The sequence below is a fragment of the Pongo pygmaeus genome, chromosome 2 (assembly GCF_028885625.2).
Source record: "Pongo pygmaeus isolate AG05252 chromosome 2, NHGRI_mPonPyg2-v2.0_pri, whole genome shotgun sequence".
NCBI lineage: Eukaryota > Metazoa > Chordata > Mammalia > Primates > Hominidae > Pongo > Pongo pygmaeus.
This window is the reverse complement of record NC_085930.1, coordinates 192,563,180-192,585,670: the sequence shown is the minus strand read 5'-3', so window position 1 is coordinate 192,585,670 and position 22,491 is coordinate 192,563,180. Positions and strand designations below refer to the sequence as shown.

Below are 22,491 nucleotides of genomic sequence, written 5' to 3'. Positions count from 1 at the left end.
TAGGCTCTGGCTTTATTCCACACTTCCCATGGGGCAGGGCTGGGTTGAGACATATACTTCCACGAGCACAGTTTACCCTGGTATGCATAATAACCCAGCTGGCTTCTGTCACCCATCAGTCACGAACAAGGAATGTGGAAAGGGACTGGAAAACAATGACAAACAAGCCTCAGTTTTGACTCTCTTGTACACACAGGAGGGACAGAATAAACATGGTCGGGTGGATGGAAAACTGATTGAGCAGCTGTGTTGCCTTTGTTCCTTAGGCTATTGCTTTATTTTTATTTTTTATTTTTGAGATGGAGTCTTGCTCTGTTGCCCAGGCTGGAGTGCGGTGGCACGATCTTTGCTCACTGCAACCTCCGTCTCCTGGGTTCAAGCAATTTCTAGCTAATTTTTTTTTCTTTTTTTCTTTTTTTCAGCAGAGAGGGGTTTCACTATGTTGGCCAGGCTTGTCTTGAACTCCTAACCTCAAGTGATCCGCCTGCCTCGGCCTCCCAAACTGCTAGGATTACAGGCTTGAGCCACCGTGCCCGGCCTAGGCTGTTGCTTTAGCTAAAGGTTATTCTGGCTTCCTGGGTCGCGTTGTCTAGGACACATGACCCTTGTTTAAGGAACTCCAACTGTGTCAGGAGTGATTTCTCTCTCCTAAATAAGAAAATTAGGGGCAGATTGTTGTCATTGTCATTGTCAGATGGAGAAGCTAAGGCACAGAGCAAGGAAACTACAAGGCTAGGGAAAAAAACTGTGCTTGTAGCCGAGCCCATGATAGAAATGCTTTCTGGCATCTTCTCCTTCCAACCTCTCCAGCCTGGGCCTCAACTCTTTATGCCGCTTAAATCGGTACGCGCCCAGGTCTTCAAGGGGATGGAGTGTGGGCAGTGTCCACGTTGGTCACCACCATTTCACAGACAGGGGCAGAGCGGGGTCCAAACCCCCTCCTTAGGCAGTGTTGTGTCCACCTCCAGCAGAGAAGACTTGGTTGGGAAAGGCCTTCCCTCCATGGGTTTGCATTGCTTATGAGCCCCCACCCCTCCCTTGACTATGGTGTGGTTTAGAATGTACACAGTGGCCAGGTGTGTGGTATTTTGCCTGCTTTCCATCTGCCTTCTATGATTTAGAGGTAAACAGCAGCTTTGTGACTGAGAGGCCGCCTGGAGTCTGATACCACTTGTGGAGATTAGGAAGTTGATTGCTTTAACCAAACCCACTTGAAAAATATATTTTTTCTTTTACACCTTTTTCTTTAGTTTTTTCTTTTGCCCATCTTCTTTCTTCAGAGAAGGTTATGGATTTATTTTGAATGCGTTTCTTCAAAGTTAGTACTTAAATATATTTCATCAATTTCCTCCTTTCCCCCTCCTTGCCACTGCCATATGCCACACGTTAATGCAGATATAAGGATGTGGGGAATCCTTTGTTGCTGTGAGGGAAAGACACCACACCTGTCTCACGGCTTTGCTCAGGTGTTTCTCTGCGGGACACCTCTGCCCCTCTTCTAGGCCTGACTCATACACATTCATCAACCCTCAACTCTGACCTCATCTCTTCGATGAAACCTTCCCTCACCCCAGTTCTGCTTTCACAGAATCTTTTTTTAAATTTCCACAGAACCCCGAGGTTTACCTTTGCCTATGGAAATTATTTGTCTATGGAAATTATTTCTGTCTCTCCCAGTAGACTGTGAACTTCTTAAGAGTAGGGGCCAATGCTTTGCTTTTCTTCTCTTTCTTTTTTAAAATCTCCAGCCCTAGCACAGTGCCCAACACATGGTTGGTTCTCAAAAGTAATGTTGGTAGAGTTTTCAGTTTTGATAATGATTCATTCCAAACAAATGGTATTTGTTGTAGGGTAATGAAGGGGTTAAAATATGCTATTCTGTACTATGCGCCATAAAAAAGAATGAGTTCATGTCCTTTGCAGGGACATTGATGAAGCTGGAAGCCATCATCCTCAGCAAACTAACGTAATGAAGGGGTTAAAATATGCTATTCTGTACTATGCGCCATAAAAAAGAATGAGTTCATGTCCTTTGCAGGGACATTGATGAAGCTGGAAGCCATCATCCTCAGCAAACTAACACAGGAACAGAAAACCAAACACCGCATGTACTCACTCATAAGTAGGAGTTGAACAATGAGAACACATGGACACAGGGAGGGGAACATCACACACCGGGGCCTGTAGGTGGGTCGGGGACGAGGGGAGGGAGAGCATTAGGACAAATACATAATGCATGCGGAGCTTAAAACCTGGATGATGGGTTGATAGGTGCAGCAAACCAATGTGGCACATGTATACCTATGTAACAAACCTGCACGTTCTGTACATGTGTCCCAGAACTTAAAGTAAAAATTTAAAAATGCCATTCTGGGATATTGACTAAGTTAAAAGCACTTGAAAAACAGCAGGTACAAGAAGATCACTTTGACCTTTGTGCTGTTTCTTAAGAGGAGAAGATGAAATTCCTATGTGAAAGACACTCTCTAGGGACTAGAAGGAAAGGTAACTTAGAGAATATTGCACAGACCTTGTTAGAAATTCTATTTTTTAAGCTTCCCCACATAATTTAGTCACATTTTCATAGTTTATTATTCTTTGTTCAATCCAATATATAAGTAACTGACTCTGATTCTTTGGGTCTTCATTTCTTTATGAGGGCTCTTGTGCCATGTAAAACATTTATGAATAAATTTCTATGCTCTTCTCATGTTAATCTATGTTTTGTCGATTTAACTCTTGGACCCAGCCAGGACCCTAAGACAATAGTGGTGAAGTTTTTCCTTTCCTTCAGTGAGAAGGGGGACCCTGACAGAGAGAGGGGAACCCCAGCTCTTCATTCCTGCCTTTATCAACCTGAGTTTTAAGAAGTTGAACTTGAACTCTGTCTTTGGCCCAGTGGCATTTCAGGACAATATCCCATCAGTTTAGCAAGTTCTTCTGTGGGAGCGGCAAGGAAGAGGGTGAACAGGGATGTAGACAATAGGAGGAGTGTCCCCTGTCCCCATTCTCCTTATATTTAAGTTCAATGTCTAGTTTTACTTAATCCCCAGGGATACAGTCAAATGCTAAGTTAAATGGAGGATTTTCCTTTTGCATTTGCAGCCTTTTCCAAATCACGCTGAAGATAGCTCAGCCCCCCGGACTGTGTGGCGAGAAGCAGGCAGGGTTATCACCCCTATCTCACAGATGGAGATGAGGAGATCAAACAGGGGCTTCTGTTTTGGATTTCTTTGTTCTACTGTAGGCTCCTGGTACAATTTCTTGTGACCTAGGGAATATTTTCTTTTCCTAGAATGCTGTTTGTCTTTCGGGAAAGAGTGGCTGTCTGGCCAGTTCTTCCCCTCGCCTTTCTTCTTCTGCTTTTGCTCACACTACTTGCTTCCCCTCCCCTGTTCCTTTCCACAAAAAGTGGAGACAAAGGGTGAGAAGGCCTGAAAGGGGAACTTGACTTGGACCTATGTCTAATTTCTATGTCAGATTTCAAAGAATGAAACCACCCTTCTTCATTTTATGACTCCTATTTATCACAATTTGCATCTTTTTGTATGTTACATAGTTATCCAGTACCAGAGTCCTTCCCAATTGCAAAATGTTTTATAGACAGGTGGCAGAGGGCTCGTGGATGGAATAAAAAAGAATTGATACACTGGAATAGGAAAATGGCAGGATACTTGTGGTTGGGAAAATGTTATCTTTGTGCCTGAAATTAATTAGGATCTTGCGTTGTGAGTGGGTTGGGCAGGTACAGAAAGGCTTCCCATAGTAATTCATTCTTCAGCAGACCTCTGTGAGAGCCCACAGCATGTAGGGTACGGTGTACGATGCTGTAAAGGACTGAAAAACCTCAAGACGATGTCTCGGACTGCAGGATACTCTGTTATCAATATATTTTGTGAAATATGTAAATAAAGTGCTATAGGAGCTCAGAAGACAGAAAGTCATTTTGACAGGAAAAACAGGGAAAACTTCAGGGAAAAAGGGGGCTTCAATCCATACCCGTAAGAGAGGGTTCTTGGATCTTATGTGGGAAAGAAGTCAAGATGAGTCACAAACTGCAGTGAAAGAAGCAAGCTTATTAGAAACTACTCTGTTAAAGAGTAGGGCGCCCTCAGAAAGCAAAAGGAGGAACGCATCGACTTTAAGTTTTTCTTATGTGGGGGTCTTGTCTATATAAAGATTAAACTAAGCTGTGCCTATGTGCGGATGAGCAGACAGTGTGACAAAACTTATTATTCTATTGATTTAAAGAAAACTGTCCTTGACATTTTAGTGTGTGAGAACATCAAAGCATAACTATAATTTTTTGAAAACATATATTGTTATGGCATTGGGACATCTGGACTTTCTGTTGTTGTAGTATCCTTAGGCTGTTTTCTCAACCATAAACATATTTATGACCATGGGTCCTGGTTGGCAAGGAATGTGCCTTGTTAGTCTCAAGATGGAGCTGAACTTAAAATTGTGTCACCTTCGCTCTCCTAGGCTCCTGCTTCCCTAACAAAATGTCCTTGTAGGACTGGTACAGTTTCTACAGATAGATATAGAAGGGAGCATTCCAGAGAGAGAATAGCATAGTGTTGAAGACCTTTGCACACAGCCCAAACCTGGATTGAAATCCAGATCTTATTGCTCACTAGCTAGGTTGTCTGGGGCAAATGACCTGGCTTCTATTTCTTCCTTCCTTTCTTTTTTTTTTTTTTTTTTTTTTGAGACGGAATTTCACTCTTATCTCCCAGACTGGAGTGCAGCGGTGCGATCTCGGCTCACTGCCACCTCCGCCTCCCGGGTCGAAGTGATTCTCCTACCTCAGCCTCCCGAGTAGCTGGGATTACAGACACGCGCCACCACGCCCAGCTAATTTTTGTATTTTTAGGAGAGACGGAGTTTCACCACGTTGGCCAGGATGGTTTCAGTCTCTTGACCTTGTGATCCACCCGCCTCAGCCTCCCGAAGTGCTGGGATTACAGGCATGAGCCACTGCGCCTGACCGACCTGGCTTCTATTTCTATCAAACGCAGGGTCCAAAGTTTTCAACAGAGCATATTTGGGGAATTACAGAGCATCCCGGTTGACCAGAACAGAGTGAGGCTGCTTTTCAGATGGTATTGAGAAACGAGGGCTGGAAAGAGCTGGAAACAGATTGGGCAAGGTCTTTACCCCCAAGTTAAGGAGTTGAGGCACAGTGAGCAGGAAGAGGCCATTTTCCTGCAAGAGGGTTTGAGGAGCAGAGTGAGGAGCAGATTGATCTGGTGGTGGTGTGCAGGATGGATTGGAGGGAGCAGGAAAAGGAGGTAGGGAGACCAATTAGAGGATTCTACGCTGAGACAGGTGCAAAATGAAGAGGGATGATGGCATGAGAACTGGATAGGAAGGGATGGACAAGAAGACAGGTGCTGGGGACTGGTGGAGGTTGGGAAGGAGGAAGAGGGAGAAGCTATGGAAGACGCTTGGTTTTAGGAGCCTTAAAATTGTATCCTATTACTCTAAGTCTGGTGTATGGAGTATTCTGTGTGGAATTCAGGCCTCATGTTGGTTTTGATGGTCTCGTCGTGATTTATTTTAAAACTTTTTCTTATCAAAGCCATGCTAAGACAATGGTTCTCAACCTCAACTGCATTTTAGGATTGCCTAGGGAGATTTTAATTTCCCAGTGTCCAGACTATAATTCAGATGAATTACATCAGGATTTCTGGGGGTGAAACCTGGGTTTTCAGTGATGTCTAAATCTCACCAGTGATCCCCATGTGCAGGCAGGGGTGACAGTGTCTGTGCTAGGAGCGGATAGGGAGAAGCTATGGTGAGACAGAACAGACATTTGAGGGGTGTGAAGAAGAAAACCTGGAATCCGACTTAGCTTTCGGATAAAGTGAGGTGGCAGTGAATGTGCAGGAATTGAAAGTCGGAGGGAGGGCTGTTCCCACGTCCTTTATTTTTGCTATCACAGTTCTGTATTTCTTTCCTTAAAATCAATATATAAAAAGATTCAATTTCTTGAGCTTCCTTGACCCTGGAATTTCTTTGTGAATTATGTGTAGTACTGTACATAAGGAACTATTGAATTACAAACCTTCCCACATGAATCTTATGGTATTAAAATAAATAAATATTCAAAAATACACAGAAATCATTATCACATCACCATTCTGTTTCCAAAAACAGCTGAGAGCCAGTTTTAGCCCATCAGGTGCCATCTGCTATATAAATTGTACTACTAGTGGTTTTCACAGTCCAGCTTATAACAATAGCACAATAAATCCTAGCGGTCACTTTCTCAGAATGCAAGATATTGTCATTTAAAACATGTTACCTGTGGCTACAGAGTAGAGCCAGGTGGTCTGAAAAGGCATTAGTAAAATATTCCGAGCCACAGAGATGGAGCTCAACTTGGGTCACCCTCGGTCTCCTAAGCTCCTGCCTCCCTAACAAAATGTCCTTGAAGGATGGGACAGTTTAACTGCTTTTCAATCATAGTTGTTGGTCCTACAAATCAACATTTGTATAACTAAGCATGGATATTTATCACTGTGTTTCTCTACTCAGTTTCCTTATTTTAACTCCCAGTTCTGGGTTCATTATTAGAAATGGATTGGAGAAAGTACTTTTATTAGATGGTACAAGAGCAGTATTTCATATCAGTGGTTAATTTTGTTATTGTTTCTATTTCTTTCTTTCCTTCTTTCTTTCTTCCTTCCTTTCTTCCTTCCTTCCCTTCCCCTTCCTTCCTTCCCTTCCCTTCCCCTTCCTTCCTTCCTTCCCTCCCTCCCTCCCCCGCTTCCTCCCTCTTTTCTTTTCTTTTCTTTTCTTTTCTTTCTTCTTTCTTTCTTTCTAGACCGAGTCCACTCTGTCACCCAGGCTGGAGTGCAGTGGCGCGATCTTGGCTTACTGCAACCTCCGCCTCCCGGGTTCAAGTGATTCTCCTGCCTCAGCCTCCCGAGTAGCTGAGACTACAGGCACGTGACACTATGCTCGGTTAATTTTTGTATTTTTAGTAGAGACGGGGTTTCACCATGTTGGCCAGGCTGGGATTGTTTCTATTTCTAAAGGACTTTTCTATACGGAATCTGTTGAGGGACCTATTTAAGTTAGAATAATTTTTCTACATTCATTTTCCTCACATACAGTGTGATGAATAGTCTTTGGTGTTCGTTGTGTCCTCTTTTATGATAAGTGGCGTAAAATGCGGTCTGATATTAGTACTCTAGGAAGGAATAGGAGAATAGTGTTATTATTTGGCCTGTGAATTGTGATGAGACTTACTCCTTTGTATTGAAAGACTCAGTGGGATTATAACAACTACTCAGCTTTAGAAACCAGCCTCACCAGAGAAGTGAGTGCAATCTGGGCCTCTTACTATTACGAAGTGTGAAGGGAGAATAAATCTCAGGACCCCCGAATCATTAAGCCAAAGGGAAGTGAAGCTGGGAAGTGCAGCAGACAAACCTGCCTCCCATTTTATTCCTAAAGAAGATAGCTTCAAAGATAAAAAAAACTATATACTTCCCTAAAGATAAAAAAACTATATACCTCCCTCACAATTTGCCCACAAGGAATTCCTTATGGAAAAAAGACGGACAGTACTCAGAGTTATCCCTCTGCCCCTGTGAGACAAACGCCTATCTGATTGCTTCCTCTGCCCTACTGTTTCACTAAGCCAAACTGAGGCATAAGTGACTATTTCTCTACCCTCTTCTCACATGTAAATTGTGTATTGTGTAAAAGGCTAATCAGAGGCCGGGTGCGGTGGCTTACACCTGTAATCTCAGCACTTTGGGAGGCTGAGGCGGGTGAATCACTTGAGGTCAGGAGTTCAAGAACAGCTTGGCCAACATGGTGAAACCCCATCTCTACTTAAAAAAAAAAAAAAAGAAAAATTATCCGGGCATGGTGGCATGCGCCTGTAATCCCAGCTACTTGGGAGGCTGAGACAGGAGAATTGCTTGGACCCAGGAGGCGGAGGTTGCAGTGAGCTGAGATCACCCCACTGCACTACAGCCTGGGTGACATAGTGAGACTCTGTCTCAAAAAAAAAAAAAAAGGCTTCTCAGAGACTCAAAAGAATGCAACCTTTTTCTCTTATCTACCTATGAAATGGAAACTCCCCTCACCCATGGAGATGTCCTGCCTTTCCGGAATGACTAATGGACATCTTACGTGTATAGATTTGAGAGGTGACAGCATGCTGGCAGTCCTCACAGCCCTCGCTTGCTCTCGGCGCTTCCTCTGCCTGGGCTACCACTTTGGCGGCACTTGAGGAGCCCTTCAGCCCACCGCTGCACTGTGGGAGCCCCTTTCTGAGCTGGCCAAGGCCAGAGCCCACTCCCTCAGCTTGCAGGGAGGTGTGGAGGGAGAGGCGCGAGCGGGAACCGGGGTTGCATGTGGCGCTTGCGGGCCAGCTGGAGTTCCGGGTGGGTGTGAGCTTGGCGGGCCCGCACTCGGAGCAGCCAGCCGGCCCTGCCGGCCCTGGGCAATGAGGGACTTAGCACCCGGGCCAGTGTCTAGCTCAGGGATTGTAAACACACCAATCAGCACCCTGTATTTAGCTCAAGGTTTGCGAATGCACCAATCGACACTCCGTATCTAGCTGCTCTGGTGGGGCCTTGGAGAACCTGCCTGTCCAAACTCTGTATCTAACTAACCTGAGGGGGATGTAGAGAACCTTTGTATCTAGCTCAGGGATTGTAAACGCGCCAATCAGCGCCCTGTCAAAACAGGCCACTGGGCTCTACCAATCAGCAGGATGTGGGTGGGGCCAGATAAGAGAATAAAAGCAGGCTGCCAGAGCCAGCAGGGGCAACCCGTTCTGGTCCTCTTCCACACTGTGGAAGCTTTGTTCTTTCGCTCTTTGCAATAAATCTTGCTACTGCTCATTCTTTGGGACCACGCTGCTTTTATGAGCTGTAACACACCGCAAAGATCTGCAGCTTCACTCCTGAACCCAGCAAGACCACGAGCCCACCAGAAGGAACGAACAACTCCAGACGCGCTGCCTTAAGAGCTGTAACACTCACCGCAAAGGTCTGCAGCTTCACTCCTGAGCCAGCGAGACTATGAACCCACCAGAAGGAAGAAACTCCAAACACATCCAAACATCAGAAGGAAGAAAGTGCAGACGCTCCACCTTAAGAGCTGTAACACTCACCGCGAGGGCCCGTGGCTTCATTCTTGAAGTCAGTGAGACCAAGAACCCACCAATTCCGGACACATTTTGGCGACCACGAAGGGACTTTCACCTATCGCCAAGCGGTGAGATAATCGCCGAGAGGTGAGACCATCACCTATCACCAAGTGGTGAGAAAATTGCCTACCGCCAAGCTCACACCCACCCGGAACTCCCCCTGGCCTGCAAGTGCCGCATGCAACCCCGGTTCCCGCTCGCGCCTCTCCCTCCACACTTCCCTGCAAGCTGAGGGAGTGGGCTCCAGCCTTGGCCAGCCCAGAAAGGGGCTCCCACAGTGCAGCGGTGGGCTGAAGGCTTCTCAAGTGCCGCCAAAGTGGTAGCCCAGGCAGAGGAGGGGCCGAGAGCAAGCGAGGGCTGTGAGGACTGCCAGCATGCTGTCACCTCTCAGATTGATGTCTCACGTCTCGTTAAAATGTATAAGAGCAAGCTGTGCCTCCAGCACCTTGGGCACTTGTCAAGACCTCTTGTGGCTGTGTCACAGGTGTGAGCTTACCCTTGGCAAAATAAACTTTCTAAATTGATTGAGACCTGTCTCAGATACTTTTGGGTTCACAGAAGGCAATGGAAAATACTGTTTTTCAAGTGTCTAAACAACATTAACGAGCAAAAGTGCTGCTTTAATGGAGTAGCTGGGGTGAGGTGTGGACTGGCTGTGGAACTGTGTCTCAAAGGGTCAGGGAGATGAATTCATTCATCTGACTCGTCAGGATAGGAATCCAGAGTGTACAGTCATGTGGGCGGCTGCCTTGCCCAAGGAGGGTAGATTTGCTTCAGAGCCCTCAGGGAGGATACCAGAGAGGCTAGATTTTGGGCACCCAACTGAGGCCTGAAATCAGAAGGCACTCCGTGGGTTTATTAAGAGTAAATGGTGGCACTGGCAAGTAAGTCTTACATGTCACGGGAATTTAAGTAAATTGTAGTAAAGGGCAGGAACAAAGTTAATATGCCAGGTTCTTGTCCTTCTCTATTTAAAAACTAGGGGTCTGATGTTACTTCTTCCCAGTGGAATGACCTCATGTGTGTATAATGGCTTTTCTTTGTTCATTTTCCTGGGTGATTGTTTTAGAATACCTCCTCGCTGTTCTGCCTTTGCGTCATCTATTTTGTTCTGTTCAGATAGAAACCCACGTTCCATCTTTCGACATTTCAATTTAGATTGCTTCAGAAATTCAAAACACAACTTTTGCTTGCATTTATGAGTGCTAATGATTGTAAACATCTGGAATTTGGTCTTAGTGGAATTCTTGATGCAGGATTTTTCTTCTTGGTCATTTGGCAAGCCAGAGACCCCGGGCCTTGCCCGATGCCCCACCCGGGCCTTGCTCGGCCACACTACTGAGCCCCAGCTCACCTGTGTTATAGCTTGCATCCGCATCTGCTGGTTCCACATGACAGTGTAGAAAAACAATTAGGAAAGGGTAGGTATATGTAAAATACATGAGGGGTGGGGATCCATCACAGGAAAGCTCGACAAATGGGAAGACAAGTTATCAATCGGGTCTGAGGATTTAACTTGTAGCTTGGCTTTCAGGCTTTAAACTATCTTCAGCTTGGAGAGGGGGTTTCACCAGGGACCTGCCTGTATCTGCCTGGGCATTTGGCTGCCTCCTGCTACTCTCATGATCAATTATAAAGATGATAGCCACATACCATAACAAGCAGCCTCCTCTCCTATTTATTATGTGATATGGGTTGTAACAGTGAAGGGGTGGTCTGAGGAATTGAGATGAAGTTGGAGAAGTTAGTGGGTGAGCGATTAGCTATAAAATTTGTGAATGTTGCCTTTTTAAAATCAAACTTTGGGTGTAGACAACTGTTTGCCACGCCCTTCAACATTTATCATGCAAGCAAGAAAGTTTTCCAAGACTATGAGCCAGAGAGGGGTTGACTTTTTACTATTTATTTACTATCGTCAACTAAAGAATGAGGAGGTTCATAAATTTGGAAAGGAGAGCTTTATTTCTCATAAAGAGTTCCAACCTGCAGGGTGACCATTCTGACAGGCTGGGAAGCATAGCCTCCTGCCAGAAGCTGGAAATGGACTCTTCAAGAGAGCGTCTAGAGGGAACAGGAATTTATGCTGAGCAGGGTGGCCAAATATACATATTCAATAAGCTATAGGAAGAGTCTGAATATTTATACAAGGAGAAACGTGCACACACACAAATGAGCTTCTTGCCCCTTCATGGGTCCCATGTACAAAAAAAATGGCAGCATTAGCATGATCTGAGGGTGGAATTTTTGGCCCTCTGATATCAAAAATGGAAGCAGAAGACATGAAAACCCTCACTGCACATTCTCCATAGACTGGCCAGGACCACTCTGTGATCAGTGGCCTCTTATCAGGCAAAAAAGGAGAAGCAGTGTTGGGTGGTTGGTTAATATCAGCGGTAGAGTCTTTTGAAAGGGCTGGTTTCTGTGAAAGGCTTAGGGAAGAAAGCCTAATTGTGCTTAGTAAGGGAGGGGGATAACGAGGCGTGTAAGACTGCTCATTCCATCATGGCCTAGAACTCAGTTTTCAAGGTTATTCTGAGGTTCCCTTGGCTAAGAGATGGTTCATTCGGTCAGCTGGGGGACTTAGAATTTTATTTTCAGCTTGCACTATTTATTAAGTGACTTTTTATTATTTACTATTCTATTGTGTCAAGAATATGGGGAAGGATTCTAGTACCATTGCCAGAATTAGTCCACACACTTATTAAAGGATTCTAGGCATTTGCTCAAATACCTTTCTGATTGAATAATCTTTATGAATTTCATGGGTTCATAAAGATTATCATCCTCGTGGAAATGATAAACATGGCATCAAATTTAGTAATGATGTACATTCAGTATTATCAATCAGAATAGTCCAGGTCAGAGGTCAGCCAACTTTTTCTGTAAAGAACCAGAAAGGAAAAATATTTTAGGCTTTTGTTTTGTTTTGTTTGTTTGCTCTGTCACCCAGGCTGGAGTGCAGTGGCACAATCTCGGCTCACTGCAACCTCTGCCTCCTGGGTTCAAGCAATTCTCCTGCCTCAGCCTCCCGAGTAGCTGGGATTACAGGCATGTGCCACCATGCCTGGCTAATTTTTGTATTTTTAGTAGAGACGGAGTTTCACCACGTTGGCCAGGCTGGTCTCGAACTCCTGACCTCGAGTGATTTGCCCGCCTCGGCCTCCCAAAGTGCTGGGATTACAGGCGTAAGCCACTGCGCCAGGCCTATTTTAGGCTTTTTGAGCCATAGTGTCTCTACCTCAACTACTGAACTCTACTGTTGTAGCTCAAAAGCAACCATAGACAATACTTAAATGACTATGGCTGTGTTCCAATTAAACTTTATTTACAAAGATGAGAGTGGGGTGGATTTGGCAGATGGATGGTAGTTTGTTGGCCATTGGTCTAGATTAGTGGTTCTCATACATTAGGACACAATAGAATCACTTGGAGGACTTTTTAAGACACAAATTGCTGGTCCCAACCTGAGATTTCTGATTCAGTAAGTCTAGGGGTAGGGCCAAATAATTTGCATTTCAAACAAGTTCCCAAGAGACGCTGATGCTGCTGGTCTGGGCAACACACTTTGTGAACTGCTGGTCTAGTTCAAGCTCATTTACAGAGGTGGATACTAAGACCATGAAGAAAGGACTTGGGTAAACTCACAAGCTGGCAAAGGAAAAACTTAGGGCTTGATTAGGATTTAGGTATTCTGGCCCATGGCTCAGTGCTGTTCCACCATGTCGTGCAGTTTTCAAATGATATAATGGTGGTTAGCTCCATGATACTAACTTGCATATTTATGTCTGTATTTCTTGATTCATCGACTTTGGACAGTGTCTTGTGTTTCTTTACTGTGAAAAATGAGTTTTGCATATTATGATGCTTTCTCTCACCTCACTCCCTCTCATTCTCTAATTTTTGTTAGTTACATTGTTATTTTTAGATCACATACTGGTGATCTAAATTGAAACAACATACTTCTTTTTGGTGATCCAGCTACCTTAGATAGTATCTGTTGATTTTCTACCACGTGTTTCCATCTTTCTCTATGCTTGTCCTTCATGTTCTTCTACCTATTATGTAATGTTGCTAAGATTTAGAATGTATTTACATTTATTCTACGAGTAGATTTTTTTTCTCTGACTATAGGTTGATTTTAAGTAATAGAAATCAGTAGGCCGGGCACAGTGGCTCACGCCTGTAATCCCTGCACTTTGGGAGGCTAAGGTGGGTGGATCACCTGAGGTCAGGAACTCGAGACCAGCCTGGCCAGCACAGTGAAATCCCATCTCTACTAAAAATACAAAAAAAAAGTAGCCGGGTGTGGTGGCAGGCACCTGTAATCCCCAGCTACTTGGGAGGCTGAGGCAGGAGAATCACTTGAACCCAGGAAGCAGAGGCTGCAGTATGCCCAGACGGCGCCGTTGCACTCCAGCCTGGGCAACAAGAAAGAAACTCCATCTAAAAAAGCAAAAAAAAGAAAAGAAAAAAATCATTAAAATGCATTTATATGCATTCTGTGATGTACATTATGTATACATAATAGATTGGACCTCTCAAGTGACAGATGTAATCCTATGTCATTAAACCTGTATCACTGAAAGGAGGAAGCTACAAATGGTAAAGTAAAATGGGTTCTCTTTCCTTATACCCCATCAGTTACTCAAAATCATGCCATAATTTAATTCATTTCAGATTCAGCCAATGACTTTTTTATGTGCATTTTCACCTGGCATTTCTAATTGCCCTTCTTTTTTCCCTATTTACAGAAGTGGCATATATTTTTATTGCATTATTACTGTCTTGCAGATCCTTTATTATAGAGTGTGTAATGCATACACTTACTTCTTGAAGATGTTCTTTTGAGGCCCTCTGGTCTGCTCTTATAATTCAGGGTTGTTGCTGTCTAGATGTACTGCAAGCTGTCAACCTGGGAGTGTTTTTCATTGTGTCTCTGGGAAAGTCCCCTCTATTTTGGATTTCATTTTCGTTGAAACACTTAAAAATTATTTTATCTTCCAAAAGCATGTATGGCAAATAATTTTTTTTCTTTTTGAGTCGGAGTCTTGCTCTGTTGCCCAGGCTGGAGTGCAGTGGTGCGATCTCGGCTCACTGCAGCTTCTGCCCGCACCGGGTTCCAGTGATTCCTGCCTCAGCCTCTCGCGTAGCTGGGATTACTGGCACACACCACCATGCCTAGCTAAGTTTTGTATTTTTAGTAGAGACAGGATTTTGCCGTGTTGGCCAGGCTGGTCTTGAACTTCTGATCTCAGGTGATCCACCCGCTCAGCCTCCCAAAGTGCTGGGATTACAGACATGAGCCACTGCGCCTGGCTGGTAAATAAATCTTAACTGTACCTTGAACATTTGAAAATGGCTATATTTGTCCTCATGTTTGATTAGTAGTTTGGCTGGGAATGGAATTTTTTATGTAAAAAACATTGATCCATTGATTTGTAGCATCCAGTGTTACTGATAACAATGCTAATTCTTCTCACAAAGATCTGTCTCATTTCTTTATAGGTAAACTATTTTGTTGTAGGTTTGAAATTTCAAATCTTTTTCCTTCTTTCTCCTGGGCCTTCAAACCTGCGTAAAGTCTTTCTTAGGCTTAGAATTCTTTTCACTATTGTTTCTTTGAGTATTTCTCCCCTCCAACTCTATTTTCTATTGTTTCTATTTTTCATCTCTTTATCACTTTACTTTTTACTCATATATATATATATATGTACTGAATTGTCTATTCATGTTTTTGTGTTATTCTTCTATTGAGTTTTTGATTTTTTTTCTCATTTTTTTAAAGAATTATTTATGTAATTGGTATATTAGCCCTTTATCTGTGATGTATATTGCAAATATTTTTCTCTTACTTCTTAATTTGTCCTTTGTCTTTGCTTAGGATGTTTTTTGCCATGAAGAATTTTTATGTCATCAAATGTGTTGATTTTCTTTTATTGTATCTGAATTTTGAGTCATTGTTAGAAAGCTTTCCTAAATCTAGGTTATAGAGTAATTCATCCAGGCTTTCCTGTAATATAGTATGCTTTCTATTTTTACTGTCAGCTCTGATGAGATTGTTTGTGGTTGGTATGAAGTATAGATCCAAGTTTATCTTTCTCGAAATGGCTATTCAGTTACCTGAACACCATTAATTTTAAAAGTCCATCTTTGCCTCAGTGACTTGAGAATTAATTGGTGTGTCTGTCTATTCATAAATGAGCAACAAACTTTTAATTATAGAGGATTTACGTTGTTTAATATCTAGTGAGATTAATCACTTCTCCCCATCCCTTAAGCTTTGCCTTATTTTCTAGTGTTTTCCTAACTGTTCTTTCCTGTTTTCTGTCTATTTGTCTAGCTTCATAAAAAAGAAAAGAAAAGCTTGTTGATCTTGTCATTGGGACTGTGTTAAATTTATAAATCAATGTAGGGCAAAGTGAAATTTTTCTGGTGTTAAAATCATCCTATCAAAAAGAAGTGTCTTTCTATTTGTTCAAGTCTACTTTTGTGTCTTTCGGGAATATTTACAATTTTTTTCTGGCATAGTTTTGTACTTTTATTGTTAGGTTTTTGATCCCTTGTTGCTACTGTAAATGGGATCTATCCATCATTATATCCTTCAACTAGTAATTTTACTTTTTGTACTGTCTTTATTAAGTTTAGATATCAATATTACACTTGCTTTATAAATAGTATTTTAAAGTCTTCTTTTATTTTTTAAAGCTCTGAAACAATTTTTTGGCATTGAGACTATGTGTATATGGTCATTGATTTTGTAGAATTCACCTATGAAACCTTCTGGGCCTTGATAACTTTCTCTTTCAGCTAAATTGGTCCTGTTTAAGTTTTACATTTCTGATGAGGTTAATTTAAGTAACCTATATTTTCCTAGGAAATTACTTATTTATATTTAGGTTTTCAGATTTTTTTGCATGGGGTGTGCAAAGTCGTTTCTTAGGGATTTTTAATTTTTTGTTTCAGTTCCTTGTGCCATTTCTTATTTTGTGTACCCGTGCTCTCCCCTTCCTCCCCTCCTCTTTTTTCTTCTTAAGTTAGCTAGTGGTTAATTTATTTTGTTAATTTTAAAAGTAGGACTTTGGTTACTAATTAGATCTATTGGTTTTTCCATTCTCTACCTTATTCATTTCTGCCTTTATCTCTCTTTTTTTTTTTTTTTTTTTTTTTTTGAGACGGAGTCTCGCTCTGTCGCCCAGGCTGGAGTGCAATGGCGCGATCTTGGCTCACTGCAAGCCCCGCCTCCCGGGTTCACGCCATTCTCCTGCCTCAGCCTGCCGAGTATCTGGGACTACAGGCACCCGCCACCACGCCCGGCTAATTTTTTTTTTTTTTTTTTGTATTTTTAGTAGAGACGGGGTTTCATGTTGTTAGCCAGGATGATCTCGATTTCCTGACCTCGTGATCCACCTGCCTTGGCCTCCCAAAGTGCTGGGATTACAGACGTGAGCCCCTGCGCCCGCCCTCTGCCTTTATCTTTAATATTGTCTTCCTGTTCTTCCTTTTGGTTTGCTTCATTTTCTCTCATTTTTGAGTGGATAATTTATTTAATTCATTTATCTTGATGATATAAATGTTTAAGTCTATGAATTGTCTCCATTCACTGCTTTAAACAAACCCACAAATTCTGATGTGTAGTGTTTTCTTTGTCATTACATTTTAGAAATTCTGAAATTTTACTTTGCATTTTCCCTTTACCAAAGAGTTATTAATAGTAAATTTTTAAAATTTTCAAGCGTTTTCTTTGTGGCCTTACATCGTGATCAATTTCTGTGGATGTTCCATGTGTACTTTAGAAGATGGTGAATCCTCTGTTATTGGCATGTAAAGCTTAAGACATATTCATTATATCTTCCTTATTGATTATGTCTGTAGGTCTTTTATAACTTTATTGATATGTTGTCTCTTTGCTCTGTCTTGTACTGAAAGTAGTATATTAAAATCTCCTATTTAAAGTGTATTTCTTTCTACCTGCTTTTGAGACAGGGTCTCGCCCTGTCTCTTAGGCTGGTGTACAGTGGCGCCATCATGGTTCACTACAGCCTCAACCTTCCCGAGCTCAAGTGATTCTCTCACCTCAGCTTCCCGAGTAGGTGGGTCTACAGACATGCACCACCATGCCTGGCTAATTATTTATTTTTTTGTAGAGATGGGGTCTCCCTGTGTTGCCCACGCTGGTCTCAAACTTAGTAATATGTATTTAAGTTTTTCCGTGTCTTCTCATGGCTTAAAGCTCATTTCTTTTTAGTGCTAAGTAATATTCCAGTGTCTAGCATGCCACAGTTTGTTTTTCCATTCGTCTGCATCATGGGTATTTTCAGGTTTTGGCAATTATGAATAAAGCTTCTATAAACATCTGTGTGCAGGTTTTATGTTGATATACATCTCTGGCTCATTTGGGTAAATACTAAAGAGCAAAATTAATGGATCTTATGGGAAGAGTATGTGTAGTTTTGTTATGGTAAGTGTATGTGTAGTTTTGTAAGAAACTGCCCAACTGTCTTCTAAAGTGGCTGTGCCATTTTGCATTCCCACCAGCAGTGAATGAGAGTTCCTGTTGCTCTTTGCCAGCATTTGGTGTTGTCAATGTTTAGGGTTTTGATCTTTCTAATATATATGGTAGTATCTCATTGTTGTTTTAATTTGCAGTTCCCCAATGACGTATGATTTCATATGTTTATTTGTCATCTGTAAATCTTCTTTAGTAAGGTGCTGTTCAGGTCTTTTGCCCATTTTTAAATTGGGTTGTTCATTTTCTTGTTGTTGAGTTTTAACAGTTCTTTGTATATTTTAGATAACATTTCTTTATAAGATATAAAGATATAAAGAAATGTCTTGTCTTCTTATTCTACTGAAAGTAAACATTTTTTATTCTAATTTTCTTTTTTTCTTCCATATAGTAGCTTTATGTAGATGACTACTGCTTGCATCTTGCGTTTAATTGACAGGGTTGGTGGTTTGGGGTGGTTTACAAGATTTCTAGTTCAAGATATATCATCTTCTGTTAGTGTATCTAAACGTAGTTTCTTTGATAGATGGCCTTAAAAACTTTTTTTTCAGAGGTTAAGGGAAGGGATTTGTATCCTCGTCTTTTTTTTTTTTTTTTAATCCTGTAAGATGCTAAATTTTACCTGTTACTTCTTTTTGCCTTTACCAGACAGCCACCGTCTTGCCTTTCTTTTCATTTTCTCTCCTAGAAGCTGTGCCTTTCCAAGACTGCCTCTTTGATTCCTTCTCTAGTCAGTGCCCTGATGCTCTGGAACTCTTTTTCAGTACATATTATCTCTTCTCCAAAGTTCTTGAGACAAGAGGCTGGGTGTGGTGGCTCACGCCTGTAATCTCAGCACTTTGGGAGGCCGAGGCGGGTGGATCACGAGGTCAGGAGTTCCAGATCAGCCTGGCCAAGGTGGTGAAAGTCCATCTCTACTAAAAATACAAAAATTAACCGGGCGTGGTGGTGTGCACCTGGAGTCCCAGCTGCTCAGGAGGCTGAGGCAGGAGAATCACTTGAACCCAAGAGGTGGAGGTTGCAGTGAGCCAAGATTGCACCACTGCACTCTAGCCTGGATGATAGAGCAATACTCCAACCCCCCCCAAAAAAAGTCTTGAGACAAGAAGTATTTCAGACGTTTTCAGATTTTGGAATATTTGCGTATACCTAATGAGATATCTTGGGGATGGGACCCAAGTCTAAGCACAAGATTGACTTATATTTCACATACCTTATCCTGAAGGTAATTTTATACAATATTTTAAATAATTTTGTGCGTGAAACAGAGTTATACATTGATCCATCAGAAAGCAAAGATGTCACTCTCTCAGCCACCCATGTGGACAGTCTGTGGTTGTTTGGCATCACTATTATTCTTGAATCTGAACTTACATGCTACTGATAAACAGCTATTATCTTATACTTGTTCACACTTAAGTATTTAATAGTAAATAATAAGACATGCCATTATTAGAGCAAAAACAAATAATGTGTTCAGAGTAACTGTATTTGTCTGTTCTCACACTGCTATAAAGCAGTGCCTGAGACTGGTTAATTTATGAAGAAAGGAGGTTTAATTGACTCATGTTTCCACAGGTTGTACAGGAAGCATGGCTGCGAGGCCTCAGGAAACTTACAATCATGGTGGAAGGCGAAGGGGAAGCAAGTATCCTTACCATGGCGGCAGGAAAGAGAGAGAGTGATAGGGGAGGTGCCACACACTTTTAAACCATCAGATCTGATGAGAACTCACTGACTATCATGAGAACAGCAAGGGGGAAATCTGTCCCCATGATCTAATCACTTCCTACCAGGTCCCTCTCTCAACATTGGGGATTACAATTCCACATGACATTTAGGTGGGAACACAGAGCCAAACCATATCAGTAACTAAGCAGTACAGTAGCATTACCAGCATTCTTGTATCTGCTGTTAAACAACAGCATCAAGGACAAACAACAGCAGGCTTTCAGTTTCCACCTACGATGCCATGTTTTGATTAAAAGGTTATTGTACATTATGTCTTTCCTTCCTTCCTTCCTTCCTTCCTTTCTCTCTCTTCCTGTCTCCCTCTCCCCTCCCCTCCCCTTCTCTCCTCTCCTCTCCTCTCCTTTCTTTTCTCTCCTTTCTCTTCTTTTCTCTTCTCTTCTCTTCTCTTTTCTTTTGGAGTTTCACTCTTCTTGCCCAGGCTGGAGGTGCTATCTCAGCTCACTGCAACCTCTGCCTCCCGGATTCAAACGATTCTCCTGCCTCAGCCTCATGAGTAGCTAGGATTACAGGAATGTGCCACCACACCCGGCTAATTTTCTATTTTTAGTAGAGACGAGGTCTCACCATGTTGGCCAGGCTGGTCTCAAACTCCTGACCTCAGGTGATCTACCCGCCTCAGCCTCCCAAAGTGCTGGGATTACAGGAGTGGCCCACCATGCCTGGCCTAGTACACTGTATGTTATTTTCCTAGGTGAGAAGAAACATCAGAAGTAGTTGAAGGCACAGGAAGAAGTGGATCCTGTAAGGATGAGGAGGCATTCTCCCAAATGGCTTTTTTTTTTTTTGAGACAGGTTCTCATTCTGTCACCCAGGCTGGAGTGAAGTGGCATGCATGATCATAGCTAACTGCAGCCTTGAACTCCTGGACTCAAGCAATCCTCCTACTTCAGCCTCCCAAGTAGCTAGGACTACAGGCATGCCACCATGCTCAGCTAATTTTTAATTTTTTTTGTGGGGACATTGTCTTGTTCTGTTGCCCAGGCTGATCATGAACTCCTGGGCTCAAGTGACCCTCCTGCCTCAGTGTCCCCAGAGTTCTGGGGTTACAGGGATGAGCCACCCCCTCCTACCCCCATCTGGCCTGGATGGCTTTTTAAAATGTTTCCTCCAGAGTCATCTGCCTCATTAACAGTGGGTTTTATCTTAGAAGCTCTCTTCGATTTTATAAACTGGCATAATTTCTTGTTCTGTTGTGAATGCAGCTCTCTAGTCCTTCAATAAGCCCATTACACATTTTCACCGTGTCTTCTAGGCACCTTTTTCTGCAGTGTTAAGAGCATCATCTTTACCATCACTATTATCACAATCGGCTTGATTCAGAACCATTTTGGCTATTTCATCGTTGGTTAATGAATGAACAATTGGAGCCTCATAATCAATGTTAAAAATTTCAATACCCATGTTTTCCAGCTTCGTGATGGACTCTGAAGATACATCTTTTGCACATGTAAGGAGGTTAGACATCATTGTTTCCTCACTTGACATATGGAATTCTTCAAAGTCACCACCTTATTCATCATCATCACTGAACAGGCCAGAGGTTGTGTCAGGTCTTGGTGCAAAACTGTGTCTTTAGTCACTGTGTTCCAAGCGTTGACAACAGCCTATATGGCACCCTTCATGCTAAACTCTTTTTGAAAACCTCTACACCCGTGCCTTAGTTTACTGAGTTTACTGCTGCTAGCATGCTGTTCAAGAAAGTGTTTATATATTTATTTTCATCAACCCAAGGGTACCCTGTTCATGGCTGAATTAATGTAGTCACATTTGGGGGAAAGTACATGACATAAACATTATCTTTCTGAAATCAGATGAGTTCAGGTGTGTTCAAGGTGGTATGGCCATAGACAGTAAGTGTTATTTTTGATGAGAATTTCAGCTGGAGGGTGAGCAGAACAGGTGTTAAAGAATAAGAAAATCTTTCAGTCATCGTTTAGTCCAGTTTCCCTGCAGAGTGCATGAGCCACTGGTATAAAATCTTTGTGAAACGAATCAGAAAGGATGTCCCTGGTGATCCATGACCTTTTGTTAGTATAGTAATGGACTGGTAAGAAATTCACTCTGTGAAAACAGTGAGTACATGAGCTTTTGCCTTCTGAGTGCCTGTTGCGTTAGCACATGCCAGCACAGTTATTCTGTCTTTGACATCCTTAATTCCTGTAAGGGCTGTCTCATCAGTGCAGTCAATGTCTTTCTGGGGGAATAGTGGAGAACAGTGATGTTTCATCAGCATCCCAGGCTTATTCTGGCATCAAATTTTCATCAGCAGTGACCTTGGCAAACTCGTCAGTGAATTTCTCCGCTGCTTCAGTAAAGATTTAGAAATTAAGGAAAACAGAAAAAAAAACCCAATGAACTTTTCCACTGCTTCATGATCAGCAGATGCTTTATCTTTTAACATTTAATGCTGTCTTTTCTTATATTTCTGGGCCAGGCATGGTGGTAATCATACCCTGTAATCCCAGCACTTCGGGAGGCCAAGACAGAAGGATTGCTTGAGGGGTTCAAGACCTGCCTGGGCAACACAGCAAGACCCTGTCTCTACAAAAATAAAAAAATGTATTAACTGGAGGTGGTGGAACATGCCTGTAGTCCCAGCTACTCGAGAGGCTGAGGTGGGAGAACTGCTTGAGCCCTGGAGTTCAAGGTTGCAGTGAGCTGTGATCAAGCCACTGTACTCCAGTCTGAGAGACAGAATGAGATCCTGTTTCTTAACAACAACAAAAAATTTTCTGTAACCAGCCTGTCGAATATTCACACTTCCCTTCAATTTTCAGTTCACTGTGATAGATTTTTGCTTGTTTCATGAGCAGCATGCCATTAAGTTGCACAAGTTCACTGCAGGGCTGATGGATCTACTCTTTGAATACATGATCAAGAGCTTCATTTTTAACTTTATGTAGTGTTTTTGTATTTTTTTGTTCATTTCTGTTCATCACTTTTAGCATGGAGCATCAACAGTTTATCATTCTGTATCTTTAGGTCATATATGGTATGCATTCTAACACCATACTCTTCTTTTTTTTTTGGTGACAGAGTTTCACTCTCGTTGCCC

At 42.4% G+C, this 22,491-nt stretch overlaps 1 protein-coding gene across 1 annotated transcript in view; it reads left to right on the top strand.

Annotated features, from left to right (window-relative positions):
- The window catches only part of MCF2L2 (MCF.2 cell line derived transforming sequence-like 2), a 247,265-nt gene that overhangs the window by 47,011 nt on the left and 177,763 nt on the right, over positions 1-22,491 (top strand). The window lies entirely within an intron of this gene.